This window comes from Nomascus leucogenys, chromosome 13 (assembly GCF_006542625.1).
Source record: "Nomascus leucogenys isolate Asia chromosome 13, Asia_NLE_v1, whole genome shotgun sequence".
NCBI classification, from domain to species: Eukaryota; Metazoa; Chordata; class Mammalia; order Primates; family Hylobatidae; genus Nomascus; species Nomascus leucogenys.
The window spans coordinates 32,350,802-32,366,855 of NC_044393.1; the positions used below are offsets into that span (position 1 = coordinate 32,350,802).

Below are 16,054 nucleotides of genomic sequence, written 5' to 3' on the forward strand. Positions count from 1 at the left end.
CATTCTCCTGCTCTTATTCAGTGAATTCATTACCACCAGAAATCTTTGTTTTCTTGTGTATTTGCCATTCCTTGCCTCCTCTTCCCTGCCCAGGCTATGCACTCTAAGAGAGCAGGAACTACAGCTCCTTTGGTCCCTGCTATATCCTAGAGCTGAACTAGGGCCTGGCCCAGAGAAGGTAAGCAACTTGCTCAAGGTCACACAGCATACTACTTGAAATACAGTAATGTTTAGAGTAATGTCCATTGAAGAATAAATTGTTGCCTTATGGTTCAGTGTCCTCCTGTGCAAAATGGGTACAAAATATGAACTTAACCTGCAGAGTTATGACACTTCAGCACTCAGCACATGGTAAGCATTCAGAAATGGAAACCACAATAGACCGTTTTGTTTCCATCCTGGGGTGTCATTTTTCCATCCCCCAAACCCAGCAGGAGGCTGTGGGTGGGCACATAAAGGGTGTGGGGCTTCAGGCTCCCTCCCTTTTAATAGGAATGAAACCCCTCAGTTTTCTCATCCACAAAATGGGGACTGTCCCCAAGCCCTCCCTCCTAAGGATTCTGTGCTGTGCCCCTGGGTTGTTTCAGGGAGTGTGGGGGTCCAGGCCTGTGTCCACCTTTCACCTCCCATCCTGTTTTCCAGAGAGGCCCCAGAACAATGGACGGGAGGCTGGAGCCTGCCAGTCTGGGCCCCTCCCAAGTCCCCTGCAGATGGAGGGGGGTGGGGTTTTCCTGTGGCTGGACAAAGGGCCTCTGCTGCCCAGGGTCTCCAGCAGCCAAAGGCAGGGGCAGAGCCAAGGCTCAGGGAGCTCCCATCTTAGGTTACTCAGCACAGGCCAAACCTGCAGGGTTACACAAACACACTGCGTCGCACACCCACAGAGCAATATACAAATGCACACACCCACACGCCCAACGTGGCACTTATATGTACGACTGACACAACAGACAAACCCAACAGCCACACACCAATAGACACAACCTGCCAAATGCACAACGCACAACAGTACACCATAATATACAACCAACACACTGACCTCAGCGCACACTACCGAAACACCAAATCTGCATAACCAACACACCAAAAAATAGAGACCACGGAGGCAACGTCTCAAAACACCCCATTATCACTCCTAACAGAACCACATGCAATCAATCCCCTCAACAAACAGGACACACAGACACATGCACCCACACTACAACATTGCAAACACAACACACACTTACACCTATACAGTATTGCTCATGCCAAAACACCTGGGACTCCAAGATGCCAACACACATGCCCGCAGCCTTAGAGAAATCCACCGCCTGCAAAAGGATAAACTGGCTTCCTGCAGGCACCCACCCCCACAGTGCGCAGACCCAACCAACACCCACCTGCACCAGGTCAGAGACCTCCTACCACAGCCCTTCTAGAGCACATAGTCCCCTTACTGTCCACACACACAATTCAGAATCCTGCAGAAAGGCCAGGCGCGGTGGCTCACGCCTGTAATCCCGGCACTTTGGGAGGCCAAGGCAGGCAGATTACATGAGGTCAGAAGTTCGAGACCAGCCTGGCCCACATGGTGAAACTCCCTCTCTACTAAAAATACAAAAATTAGGCCGGGCGCGGTGGCTCACGCTTGTAATCCCAGCACTTTGGGAGGCCGAGGCGGGCGGATCATGAGGTCAGGAGATCGAGACCATGGTGAAACCCCGTCTCTACTAAAAATACAAAAAAAAATTAGCCGGGCGTGGTGGCGGGCGCCTGTAGTCCCAGCTACTCGGAGAGGCTGAGGCAGGAGAATGGTGTGAACCCGGGAGGCAGAGCTGGCAGTGAGCCGAGATTGAGCCACTGCACTCCAACTCCAGCCTGGGCGACAGAGCGAGACTCCGTCTCAAAAAAAAAAAAAAAAACGAAAATTAGCCAGGCGTGGTGGTGCACGCCTGTAACTCCATCTACTCGGGAGGCTGAGGCAGGATAATTGCTTGAACTCAGGAGATGGAGGTTGCAGTGAGACGAGATCGTGCCACTGCACTCCAGCCTGGGCGACAGAGCAAGACTTCGTTTCAAAAAAAAATCCTGCATAAGCCCCAAGGACATACAACCACACCCATCCAAGGCCCAGGCCTCTCTCTCCTCTAGCACCCATGAATGCAGGCCTGGGCCCTGCCCAGGGTGGAGGCGTGGGAGCTGACCTGACCCTGGCAGCCTGGGAGGCTGATGCCACCAGTCAGGAGTGCCCCGAGGCCAACTGGCTACACCCTGGGCAAAGCTCAGCAGAGGCCACTGCCCTAGCTGCAAGGACCTCTGAGGTGAGAGTGGGGAGACTGGGCAAGAGGCCTCTAGGCCTCGGTGGTGTCCCCATATGCCCACTGGGTGAGGGACGGAAGGGCCCAGAGGCCCCCTCCCAGAAGAAGCAGTGGCACTCCTCTCTGGCGCCCAGCCTGACCCTCCTTTGACTCACCTGCCTCCCATATAACTGGCTTCCCTCACTGCTCCAGGGCCCAGAACCCAGGAACCAGCTGAGGTTGAATGTCTCAGGACCCCGCCCAGCTCCCTGCCCAGCTCCCTGCCCACCTCACAGAGCCTGAGGCAACCACCACCCTCCTGGCTCAACCCAACCCTGAGTACCCAGTCACCAGGGGGCGGCGCCTCCAGCTGCACCCTCACCTCGGGCCGCTTCAGAGCTGTACTCCTCAAATATTATGACTCATGATAATGTACGTTTTCTTCTAAAAAGTTTTTTTTTTTTTTTCTGGCTGATGCAAAGGCAACGATGTGCTGTTTAAAAGGAAGCTATAGGCCAGGTGCGGTGACTCATGCCTGTAATCCCAGCATTTTGGGAGGCCAAGGCAGGCTTTGAGGTCAGGAGTTCAAGACCAGCCTGGCCAACATGGTGAAACTCCGTCTCTACTAAAAATACAAAAAAAGGCCGGGTGCGGTGGCTCATGCCTGTAATCCCAGCACTTTGGGAGGCCGAGGCGGGCGGATCATAAGGTCAGGAGATCAAGACCATCCTGGCTAACATGGTGAAACCCTGTCTCTGCTAAAAACACATAAAAAATTAGCCAGGCGTGGTGGCGGGCGCCTGTAGTCCCAGCTACTCAGGAGGCTGAGGCAGGAGAATGGCGTGAACCCAGGAGGCGGAGCCTGCAGTGAGCCGAGATTGCACCACTGCACTCCAGCCTGGGCGACAGCAAGACTCCATCTCAAAAAAAAAAAAAATTAGCTAGGCGTGGTGGTTCGTGCCTGTAATCCCAGCTACTTAGGAGGCTGAGGCAAAATAATCGCTTGAACCAGGAAGGTGGAGGTTACAGTAAACCAAGATCGTGCCACGGCACTCCAGCCTGGGCAACAGAGCAAGACTGTCTCAAAAAAAAAGAGTTTATGTGATTTAAGTCTGGGCGCAGTGGCTGATACCTATAATACCAACACTTGAAGAGGCTGAGGTGGGAGGATGACTTGAGGCCGGGAATTCAAGACCAGCTTGGGCAACATAGCAACACCTCTCTATAAATAAATTAATAATAAAAATTAAAAATTAAAGCCAGGCGCAGTGGCTCATGTCTGTAATCCCAGCACTTTGGGAGGCCGTGACGGGTGGATCACGATGTCAGGAGATTGAGACCATCCTGGCTAACACGGTGAAACCCCGTCTCTACTAAAAATACAAAAAATTAGCCGGGTGTGGTGGCGGGTGCCTGTAGTCCCAGCTACTCGGGAGGCTGAGGCAGGAGAATGGCGTGAACCCGGGAGGTAGAGCTTGCAGTGAGCCAAGATCGCGCCACTGCACTCCAGCCTGGGCGACAGAGCAAGACTGTCTCAAAAAAAAAAAAAAAAAAAAGAAATTAAAAAAAATATCAGCTGGGCCTGGTGGCACATGCCTGTAGTGCTAGCTACTGGGGAGGTTGAGATAGGAGTATTCCTTAAGTCCAGGAGTTGACACCGCAGTGAACCCCCAATCTTGCCATTGCACTCCTGCCTGGGCAACAGAGGGAGACCCTATTAAAAAAAAAAAAAAGGAGGGCCTGGGTGAGGTGGCTCACACCTGTAATCCCAGCACTTTGGGAAGCCAAGGCAGGAGGATCACTTGAGGCCAGGAGTTCAAGACCAGCCTGGGCAACACAGCAAGACCCTATCTCTACAAAAAAAATTTTTAAAAAGCTGGGGCCGGGGCAGTAGCTCACGCCTGTAATCCCAACACTTTGGGAGGCTGAGGAGGGCAGATCACCTGAGGTCAGGAGTTTGAGACTAGCCTGGCCAACATGGTGAAACCGTCTCTGCTAAAAATACAAAAATTAGCCAGGTGTGGTGGAGAGTGCCTGTAATCTCAGCTACTCAGGAGACTGAGGCAGGAGAATTGCTTGAACTCAGGAGGTGTAGGTTGCAGTGAACTGAGACTGCGCCACTGCACTCCAGCGTGGGTGAGATTCTGTCTCAAAAAAAAAAAAAAAAAAAAAAGTTGGTGTAGGTGGCACGTCCCTGTAGTCCCAGCTACTGGGGAGGTTGAGGTGGGAGGATTGCTTGAGCTTGGGAAGTCCAGGCTGCATGATGATGCCACTGCACTCCAGCCTGGGTGACAGTCAGACCCTGTCTCAAATAAATAATTAGAAGGAAAAAAAGGCCGGGTGCGGTGGCTCACACTGTAATCCTAGCACTTTGGGAGGCCGAGGTGGGTGGATCATCACGAGGTCAGGAGTTCGAGACCAACCTGGCCAATATGGTGAAACCCTGTCTCTATTAAAAATACAAAAAGTAGCTGGTGTGGTGGCGTGCACCTGTAGTCCCAGCTACTCAGGAGGCCAAGGCAGGAGAATTGCTTGAACCCGGAAGGCAGAGGTTGCAGTGAGCCGAGATTGTGCCACTGCACTCTAACCTGGGCGAATGGGCGAGACTCTGTCTCAAAAAGAAAAAAAAAAAAGCCACACAGGTTCCTGGCAGTCAGCATTCAGTAGGCACTAGTTATTATTACAGTGACTATAATACCTTTAATTGGGTATATCCTCCACCACTGAAATACAGAGCTAGAATCATTAAATAATAAATGGTTAGTGTGCACTTGCTTTGTGCTAGGCAAAGCATGGAAAGAACATGACCTAGGCTCATGCTCTTCAGAGCTACATTTAGTTGAGGGTACCCAAATGGGAATAAACACCACCAGCCATGTGGTGCTTCCTTGCTGCTGTATCCGGATGCTGAGGACACAGAGGTGTGGTGGGTAGGTGAGCTACTGCCATCCCAAGGGCGTACTTTGTAGGAATTAGAGAAAGGAACCCCTTACTTCAAGTAGATGGAGCCTTCCACAGAAGCACTATTTGTAGCACCTTTGTGTTCCTTTCAGCCTGTTCAATGGCCCTGCAAATGTGACCTCTTCCTGGGGAGCTCACAGTCCGCTGGGGAAGACAGACCATAATGAGACAGTCACCCCTCAAGTTCCCAGTGCTGTGATGGGAAAGCACATGAGGTTATGGGAAGCTGCCAGTCAGCTAAGGTAGATTGGGGAGGCCTTCCTGCAGGAGGAGGTGATAGTCCAGCTGAGATAGACAAAGTGAGGAAGGGTTAGGCAGATGCTCCTGAGCCCCAGTATTTGCATATCTGGGATGTCAGCAGGAGACAACTGCCATGTCACCCTGCAAAAAACATTAAATTCTGGCCTGGCACGTGACTCACACCAATAATTCCAGCACTTTGGGAGGCCAAGGTGGAAGGATGACTTGAACGCAGGATTTTGAGACCAGACTGGGCAAGATAGCGAGATCTCATCTCTAGAAAATATTTTAAAGGGCCGGGTGCAGTGGCTCACACCTGTAATCCCAGCACTTTGGAAGGCCGAGGTAGGTGGATCACCTGAGGTCAGGAGTTCAAGACCAGCCTGGCCTACATAGTGAAACCCAGTCTCTACTAAAAATACAAAAATTAGATGGGCATAGTGGCAGGCACCTGTAATCCCAGCTACCCGGGAGGCTGAGGCAGGAGAATCGCTTGAACCTGGGAGGCAGAGGTTGCGGTGAGCCGAGATCGCGCCATTGCACTCCAGCTTGGGTGACGAGCGAAACTCCATCTCAAAAAAAAAAAAAAAAAAAAGAAAATGTTTTAAGGAAATAATTAGACAGGCATGATGGCATGTCTGTAGTCCCAGCTACTGGGGAGGCTGAGGCAGGAGGATCGCTTGAGCCTGGGAGGTTGAGGCTGCAGTGAGCAAAGATGCTGCCACTGAACTTCAGCCTGGGTGACCAAATGACACGCTGTCTCAAAAAATAAAATAAAAATAAAATAAAGGCCTGTCTTCAAAAAGAAAAAAATTAATAAAATAAAAGTTTAAAGTCTGATAATATAGAAAATGTTGGTGAAGCCGGGTGCGGTGGCTCATGCCTGTAATCCCAGCACTTTGGGAGGCCGAGGCGGGCAGATCATGAGGTCAGGAGATCGAGACCATCCTGGCTAACACGGTGAAACCCTGTCTCTATTAAAAATACAAAAAAATTAGCCGGGTGTGGTGGCAGGCGCCCGTGGTCCCAGCTACTCGGGAGGCTGAGGCAGGAGAATGGCGTGGACCCAGGAGACGGAGCTTGCAGTGAGCCGAGATCGCGCCACTGCACTCCAGCCTGGACGACAGAGCGAGACTCCATCTCAAAGAAAAAAAAAATGTTGGTGAGCATGTGGGAAAATAACGCTCATCCAGTGCTGGTGGGTGTGTAAACTGGTATGACCACTTGGGAACTCAATTTGGCAATATCCACCAAAAGTGAACATTTGAAAACACCCTATGAGCCAGTGATTCACTCCCACGGACATACCCTGGGAGTCCTGCACACAAGAAAGCAGATGTGGGCAAGAATGTGACAGCCGTTTCCACAACAACAACAAATGGAAAACTAGGCCGGTTGCAAGTGGCTCATGCCTGTAACCCCAGCATTTTGGGAGGCCGAGATGGGAGGATCAGTTAAGGCCAGGAGTTCAAGACCAGCCAGGTCAACATAGCGAGACCCCATGTCTATTTTAATTAAAAAAAAAAAAAATCAAAAACTACTTACTTGTCCAATGACAAGAAAACAGGCAAATGGTGATGGAATCGTACCCAGCATTGAACAGGAATGAGCTACGTCTGTGTGTATTCTGCTAGATACCTGCATAATAAAATGTTGCTTAGGGAAAATGCAGAATGATTTTTTTAGAAGTATAAATCTTAAAAAACACACAATGCTAATATATTTACATGTAGTAAAAGTATCAAGAAACATAACCTGGAAGAAAACATACCCAAGTCATTATATTAATAGTAACTGGGGGATTGCATGGTCGGTGGGGTGGCAAATAGTCTTAGAGAAAAGGGAAGAGGGCTCTGGTTAAAAAAGGCTAGTGGCTCGGTTTGCTGGCTCATGCCTGTAATCCCAGCACTTTGGGAGGCCAAGGCGGGAGGATCACTTGAGCCCAGGAGTTCCAGACCAGCCTGTGCAATATAGTGAGACCTGTCTCTCCAAAACAAAAATTAGCTGCTCCTGGTGATGGGCACCTCTAGTCCTAGCTACTGTGGAGGCTGCAGTGGGCAGATCCCTTGAGCCCTGGAGTTCAAGGCTGCAGTGAGCTGTGACCATACTACTGCACCACTACCGCCTGGGTGACAGAGTGAGGCTCTGTCTCAGACAAAAAACACAAAAAGGTCGGGCGCGATGGCTCATGCCTGTGATCCCAGCATTATGGGAGGCCGGGGCGGGTGGATCATGAGGTCAAGAGATTGAAACCATCCTGGACAACATGGTGAAACCCCGTCTCTACTAAAAATACAAAAATTAGCTGGACGTGGTGGCATGCGCCTGTAGTCTCAGCTACTGGGGAGGATTACAGGGCAGGGGAATCGCCTGAACCCGGGAGGCCGGGGTTGCAGTGAGCCGAGATTGCGCCATTGCACTCCAGCCTGGGCACAGAGCGAGACTCTGTCTCAAAACAAAACAAAAAACACAAAAAGACAGGGGCACTATCTGTAAAGGCTTGTTCTTTGGAGGAGAAGAAGTAGGCGCAAATACAGCTGACAGCTGTCAGTCCTGGGTGGTGGGAATGTGGTATTAGGAACATAAATCGCTATATTTCTCGGTAATTGTTATATTTCACAAAATCAAGAGTTAAGCAGGCAATGAGGACAAGGGGTATTCCAGGCTGAGGGGCCAGCGCAGTTGGGAGTTTATTTTCCCACGTCCTCACCAGCATTTTATATTACCAGACTTTAGCGTTTTTTGCAGGGTGACGTGACAGTTGTCTCCTGCACTTTGGAGATTTGGGGCTCAGGATGGAGAGGACGCGTCAGTGAGCCCGAAGTGTTCGGTGCGGGAGGAAGAGCGGGTGTGGGGCGGCGGCCAGTGGGGCACGCGGGCCCTTCTGGGGAAAGGCGGGAGGGGCAGCGGCCGCCCTTGGACCCAGCAGCCCCAGGCAGCGACTTTGGGTTCAGCCGCCCGGGGACAGGCCGTGCACCCGGACTTTGTTCGGGGACGCACCCGCCTGAAAGGCATTCCTGGGCGCCGGTCCCGCCCTGTGGGGACGCCTCGGCGCTGGACCCGCCGCGCCTGGCAGCCGCTCGCGGCAGATGGGCCGCCCCGGCTTCCCGCACTCGGCCCGTGGGAACCAGGCCTGGCGGGCGGGGGCGAGGGCGCCGGGAACCGCCCCAGGGGAGCGGCGCGCAGATGGGGCCGGGGCCGGGGCCGGGGAGGCGGCAGATGGGTGCGAGGCCGGCCTGCGGCCGCGCGACAAAAGCGAAGGGCAGATGTTCGCAGCCAGATGTTCCGGGAGCGGGGGGAGCCTGGGAAAAACCAGCTTGCCTTCCCTCCGCCCTTCCCCAGCGGCAGCTCTGGGCGGGCCGGGGGAAGGTGCGGCTGGCGTGGCCGCCGCCCGGGACCACTAGGACGGTGGGAGCTGAGGTCAGGGTCTAAGGACATCTCAGGTGAAGCTTGTACCTCTAGCCTCTCCCGCCACACCAGCCGTCCCACCTTCTTGCTGGAGAGTACTAAAAATGACATCTCAGGAATCTGGTCTGAACGCCCCTCCCCCATGTGACCGCCTTCCCCCACCCCTCTTCTTCTGCACCCCGCTGTCTGCCACACCACCATCCGCATAGTGGCAGCAGTGCTTGCTGGTATTTATAAAGCTCTTACCAGGGCTTTAAAGCATTATCTTATTTAATTCTTACAGCCACTCTGTGCTGAAGGTCGTCTCTATTCTGATTCAAGCAGACAGGATGAAAAAGTTAAAAAAAAAAAAAAAATCAATCCGCCGGGTGCGGTGGCTCACGCCTGTAATCCCAGCAGTTTGGAAGGCCAAGGCAGGCGGATCACGAGCTCAGGAGTTCGACACCAGCCTGGCCAACATGGTAAAACCCCGTCACTACTAAAAATACAAAAAATAGCTGGGCGTGGGCCAGGCGCGGTGACTCACGCCTGTAATCCCAGCACTTTGGGAGGCCGAGGCGGGCGGATCACGAGGTCAGGAGATCCAGACCATCTTGGCTAACACGGTGAAACCCCGTCTCTACAAAAACACAAAAAATTAGCCGGGCGTGGTGGTGGCCGGCGCCTGTAGTCCCAGCTACCCGGGAAGCTGAGGCAGGAGGATGGCGTGAACCCGGGAGGCGGAGCTTGCAGTGAGCCGACATCGCGCCATTACACTCCAGCCTGGGCGACAGAGCGAGACTCCGTGACACACACACACACACACACACACACCACACACACACACACACAAGCTGGGCGTGGTGGCGGGCACCTGTAATTCCAGCTACTCCGGAGGCTGAGGCAGAAGAATCGTTTGAACCCGGAGGCTGAGGTTGCAGTGAGCCAAGATCTCGCCGTTGCACTCCAGCCTGGGCGACAGGGGAGACTCCGTCTAAAAAAAAAAAATCCCTTTCAGGTGAGGGACATGAACAGGGAGCTCCTGAGTGATAAGTAACTTCACGGTGGCAGCGAGTACCAGGCAGAGATGGGGCTGGAGTCCGGGATTCTGGAAGCTGTGGAGAATCTCCTGCTTGCCAGGCTGTGGGCCAGCGCTGGCATATTACAGTGAGCAGAATATTGTTGTTGTACTGATCTATTATGACTAGTGTGAACCCAAAAGCATCTGAAACAGGTCGCAATCAATTTAGAAAGTTTATTTTGGCCCAGCTCAGTGGCTCACACCTGTAATAGTAGCACTTTAGGAGGCCAAAGCAGATGGATTGCTTGGGCCTAGGAGTTCGAGACCAGCCTGGGCAGCACAGTGAGACCCTGTTCCTACATTAAAAAAAGAAAAAAAAAAAAAAAACCGGCTGGGCTGGTGGTTCACACCTGTAATCCCAGCACTTTGGGAGATGGAGGCGGATGGATCACCTGGCATCAGGAGTTTGAGACCAGCCTGGCCAACGTGGTGAAACCCCATCTCTAATAAAAATACAAACATTAGCTGGGCATGGTGGTTCGCGCCTGTCATCCTAGCAACTTGGGAATCTGGGGCAGGAGAATCATTTGAACCCGGGGGGCGGAGGTTGCAGTGAGCCGAGATTGCACCAGTGCACTCCAGCCTGGGTGACAGAGCAAGACTCCGTCTCAAAAAAAAAAAAGAAAAAAAAAAGAACTTTTATTTTGCCGAAGTTAAGGATGCCCAAGGTTGTAGCAGGGAATGTCTGGGTTACAATAAGTGGTTGTGGGACCAAGGTTTTATCATGCAGATGAAACATCCAGGTGGCAGGTAAGAATAGACTGTAAATGTTTCTTATCAGACTTAAGGTCTGTGTTGATGTTAATGCTAGTCAGCTTTTCCTGAATTCGAAAAGGAAGGAGGGTGTAATGACACAAGTTCCACGTTCCCCCCACACCCGCTTCCATCATGATCTGAACTCATTTTTCAGATTCATTTTGGAATGCTCTTGGCAGAGAGGAGGGGTCCATTCAGATGGTTGGGGGCCCTTAGCATTTTATTTTTGGTTTTACACTTGTATATAGTGAACAGAATCAACAGAAGTCTCAGTCTTGTGCGGTTTTATTCTGCGGGGGACAACACAGTAAGTGCAATATCTATGATCTCATCTGGTGATAAAAACTTAGGCGCCAGCCACGGTGGCTCATGCCTGTAATCCCAGCACTTTGGGAGGCTGAGGCGGGAGGATCATCTGAGGTCGGGAGTTCAAGACCAGCCTGGCCAACATGGTGAAACTTTGTCTCTACTAAAATACAAAAATTAGCCAGGCGTGGTGGCAGGCGCCTGTAATCCCAGCTACTCAGGGGCTGAGGCAGGAGAATCGCTTGAACCCAGGAGGCAGAGGTAGCAGTGAGCCGAGATCACACCACTGCACTCCAGCCTAGGCAACAGGGCCAGACTCCGTCACAAAAAAAAAAAAAAAAAAAAAAAAAAGATTTAGCTACCTCTCCCATCCAGAAATGGGAGTCAAGGCTTCCGACTTCCCAGGCTCAATTTATCCTCCTGCCTCAGCCTCTTAAGGAACTGGGACTACAGGCTTGCACTATCACACCTGGCTAGTTTTTTTTTTTTTTTTTTGAGATGTTATCTTGCTCTTTGCCTAGGCTGGAGTGCAGTGGCACAATCTCAGCTCACTGCAACCTCTGCCTCCTGGGTTAAACTGATTCTCTTGCTTCAGCCTCCCAAGTAGCTGGGATTACAGGTGTGCCCCACGACGTCTGGCTAATTTTGTATTTTTAGTAGAGATGGGGTTTCACCATGTTGGCCAGGCTGGTCTTGAACTCCTGACCTCAAGTGATCCACCCACCTCAGTCTCCCAAAGTGCTAGGATTACAGGTGTGAGCCACCGCGCCTGGCCAATTTTTGTATTTTTTTGTAGAGACGGAGTTTCACTACGTTGCCCAGGCTGGTCTTGGACTTCTGGCCTCAAGCGGTCCTCCTTCCTTGGCCTCCCAAAGCATTGGAATTACATGTGTGAGCCACCACACCTAGCCTTGAATTTTCTATTTTCCTGTGACCACCTATTAGTATTCATGTCTCATTACCACCAGTGTTTTTTGTTGTTTTTAACTGACCCTGTATGGAAACACCACTTGTGTCTGAAGCTGGGCATGGTGGCATGCTCCTGTAGCTCCAGCTACTTTTGGAGGCTGAGGCCAAGGATCACTTGAGTCCGGGAGTTCTAGACCAGCCTAGACCCAGTTTCTTTAAAAACAAGCAAACAAACAAACACATTACATATGTATTTGCTTGTATCTCACTAGGAAACTGAGGACTGTGGCTGCCTCCAATAGGGAAGAAGAGAGACATCTGTCCTTTTTTTTTTTTTGAGACGGAGTCTTGCTCTGTCACCCAGGCTGGAGTGCAGTGGCGCAATCTCGGCTCACTGCAAGCTCCGCCTCCCGGGTTCACGCCATTCTCCTGCCTCAGCCTCTCCGAGTAGCTGGGACCACAGGCGCCCGCCACGACGCCCGGCTAATTTTTTGTATTTTTTAGTAGAGACGGGGTTTCACCGTGGTCTCGATCTCCTGACCTCATGATCCGCCCGCCTCGGCCTCCCAAAGTGCTGGGATTACAAGCGTGAGCCACCGGCCTGACCTGTCCTTTTGAAGTTGATCGACATGTAAGTACATGTTCAAAAATGAAATGAAATTAAAATATAAAGGGGAGAGGTCTGGATCCAGAAAAGATTAAGAAAAAGCCCTATGGCCCTGGGGTTTTTACCCACTCTGAGATTGTGTAGTTTGGAGACATCTGTGAACAACAAATGGGCAAAACTCACCTGGACCCATGATTGATTAGGTCTAATAGTTGCTCAGTCATAGCCACCTGGAAGTGGGATGGGAGTGCAGTGGGGGAGGAATGTGGGAAGTGTGGACCTTGGAGGTGGTGAATGAATGCCTTATCATTGTGCTGGGTGCTCAGAAACAGGAGCATTTCTAGAATTTACATTTTTTTTTTTTTTTTTTTTTTTTCTGAAATGGAGTCTTGCACTGTTGCCCGGGCTAGAGTACAGTGGCATAATCTCGGCTCACTGCAACCTCCACCTCCTGGGTTCAAGCGATTCTCCTGCCTCAGCCTCCCGAGTAGCAGGGATTACAGGCGCATGCCACCGTGCCCGGCTAATTTTTTGTATTTTTAGAGAGGGCTCACCATGTCTGATTCCTGACTCGTGATCCGCCCCCTCGGCTCCCAAGTGCTGGGATACAGCGGAGCCACCACGCCCGGCCCCCTTTTTTTCTTTAACAGGTTTATTGAGAGATGATTTACATACCATACAATTCACCCATTTAAATTGTACAACTCAGATGTGTGTGGTGGCTCACACCTGTAATCCCAGCACTTTGGGAGGCTAAGGTGGGCAGATCACTTAAGGTTAAGAGTTCAAGACCAGCCTGGCTTACTTGGCAAAACCCCGTTGCTACTAAAAATATAAAAATTAGTTGGATGTGGTGGTGCACATCTAAAATCCCAGCTATTTTTTTTTTTTTTTTTTTTTTTGAGACGGAGTCTCACTCTGTTGCTAGGCTGGAGTGCATTGGTGTGATTTTGGCTCACTGCAACCTCTGCCTCCGGGGTTCAAGTGAGTCTCCTCCTGCCTCAGCCTCCTGAGTAGATGGGAATATAGGCACGCACCACCACTCCCGGCTAATTTTTGTATTTTTAGTAGAGACAGGGTTTCACCACGTTGGCCAGGATGGTCTCGATCTCTTGACCTCGTGATCTGCCCGCCTCGGCCTCCCAGCATGCTGGGATTATAGGCCTTGAGCCACTGCGCCCAGCCCCGACTAATTTTTGTATATATATATTTTTTTGAGACAGGGTCTCACCCTGTTACCCAGGCTGGAGTGCAGTGGCGCAATCTTGGTTCACTGTAACTTCTGCCTCCCAGGTTCAAGCGATTCTCCTGCCTCAGCCTCCCAAGTAGCTAGAATTAAAAGCACCCTCCAACAGGCCCAGTTAATTTTTGTATTTTTAGTAGAGATGGGGTTTTACCATGTTCGCCAGGCTGGTCTTTAACTCCTGACCTCAGGTGGTCTGCCTGCTGTGGCCTCCCAAAGTGCTGGGATTACAGGCATGAGCCCAGGAGCCGGGCCAATTTTTTTTTTTTTGAGATGGAGTCTTGTTCTGTTGCCAGGCTGGAGTGCAGTGGCACGGTCTCAGCTCACTGCATCCTCCGCCTCCCGGTTCAATGGATTCTCCTGCCTCAGCCTCCCAAGTAGCTGGGACTACAGGTGCGTGCCACCACACCCAGCTAATTTTTCTATTTTTAGTACAGATTGGGTTTCACCATGTTAGCCAGGATGGTCTCCATCTCTTGACCTCGTGATCTGCCTGCCTCGGCCTCCCAAAGTGCTAGGATTACAGGCGTCAGCCACTGTGCCCAGCCCAATTTTTGTATTTTTTTAGAGACAGGTGTTGCCCAGGCTGGTCTCAAGGTACTGGGCTCAAGAAATCCACCTGCTTCCACCTCCCAAAGTTCTGGGATTTTACGTGTGAGCCACCTTGTCTGGCCTTATTTTTATTTATTATTATTATTTTGTACTTTGTATAGAAAGGGGATCTTGCTAAGTCTCGAACTCCTGGGTTCAAGCAATCCTCCCGCCTTGGCCTCTGAAAGTGTCAGAATTACAGGCATGCGCCTGTTTATTATTAATTAGTCATTATCAAGTTCATTATTATTGATGGCTTTTTTTTTTTTTTTGAGACCGAGTCTCACTCTGTTGCCCAGGCTAGAGTGTAATGGGGTGATCTCGGCTCACTGCAAGCTCTGCCTCCCGGGTTCAAGCAATTCTCCTGCCTCAGACTCCTGAGTAGCTGGGATTACAGGCGCGCGCCACCACGCCTGGCTAATTTTTGTATTTTTAGTAGAGATGGGGGTTTCACCATTTTGGCCAGGCTGGTCTCAAACTCCTGACCTCGTGATCTGCCCGCCTTGGCCTCCCAAGGTGCTGGGATTACAGGCCTGAGCCACTGTGCCCAGCCTTTTGCTCTCTTTGTCTGGCAATCCACAGTTCCCGAGCATGTCCTTACTACCATTCCCATTAGAATCCTCCCAACCACCTTGCAGTTTGAGGATGAGGAAACAGGGTGCTGAGGATGGACTGGGAGTCCAAGTACCTGGGTGCCCTCGCTGACTGACTCTTGCGACCAGGGTGCAAATGGGGCTGGGGACTGGGAGGAGATGGACTGCTCTTCCCCTCCACCCCCTCCCTCCCTTCCCTGGGAAAATCCAACAGGTGGTGAGGCCGCCGCGCTGTGGGCCATTGTGTGGGCCCTGGGAGGGTCGGAGGGCCCAGTGTGTGTCTGGGAGAAGATGGATGCCTTCATTACCATGTGAATCCTGGGAAACCGCTGCCGAGGCTGGGTGGTGGGTGGGCGTGGGCCGCAGGTCGGGGGGCTTGGTGTTCTCAGGCCCAGACCACACAGCGGCTGGGACGGGGGTCTGGTGGAATCCTGAGAGACCCATTAAAAAACACCACCACCACCACCACCCAAAAAACCAGAACAGATCATGAGGCTTCCCCTCTTATTTAATTTCTTATTTTAGGACATTTTCTATCCTGTGGGGCTTAAAAGAGACACAGATCGGGAAAAAAAATTTATTTTATTTTTGATTAAAGGCTTCACGAATTTGCATGTCATTCTTGCTTGGGGGCAATGCCAATCTCTGTCTAGTTCCAATTTTAGTATATGTGCTGCCAAAGTGAGCACCAAAACAATTTTATTAAGGAAGTAAAAACTCCTGTTTTTTAATTTATTTTTATTTTTATTTTTTTGCTTTCTCTATTGCAACTTTCCCACAGATTGTGCTGCGCATTTGGGCCCGAACAGAAAAATCTGAGCCTTTCACAGCATGCACACAATCAGCATCTCTGTGGAAGCATTCCCAGCAGCACTCTCCCCAGTGGCTCTTCCGCTCATGTAAATCCGTCCTAGGTCACTCTGGATGATTAGCAAATAGCTGCTGAGCAAACTGGAAGAAGCCGGTTTTAGGCTTGAAAAACAAAGCTGTCATCAATTTGGCCAGAGCAGAGACGACTGGCTGGTGTTTGGGAACGGGGCAGGTAGCAGGGAGATAAGAGTAATAACAAGGACCACTGACTATATATCTCCATTTTACAGATGA

General features: G+C 51.1%; 1 pseudogene; it reads right to left on the bottom strand.

Moving 5' to 3' along the window:
- Positions 1 to 15,521: 15,521 nt before the first annotated feature.
- LOC115838090 lies at positions 15,522 to 15,639 on the bottom strand (annotated as a pseudogene).
- Positions 15,640 to 16,054: the final 415 nt, after the last annotated feature.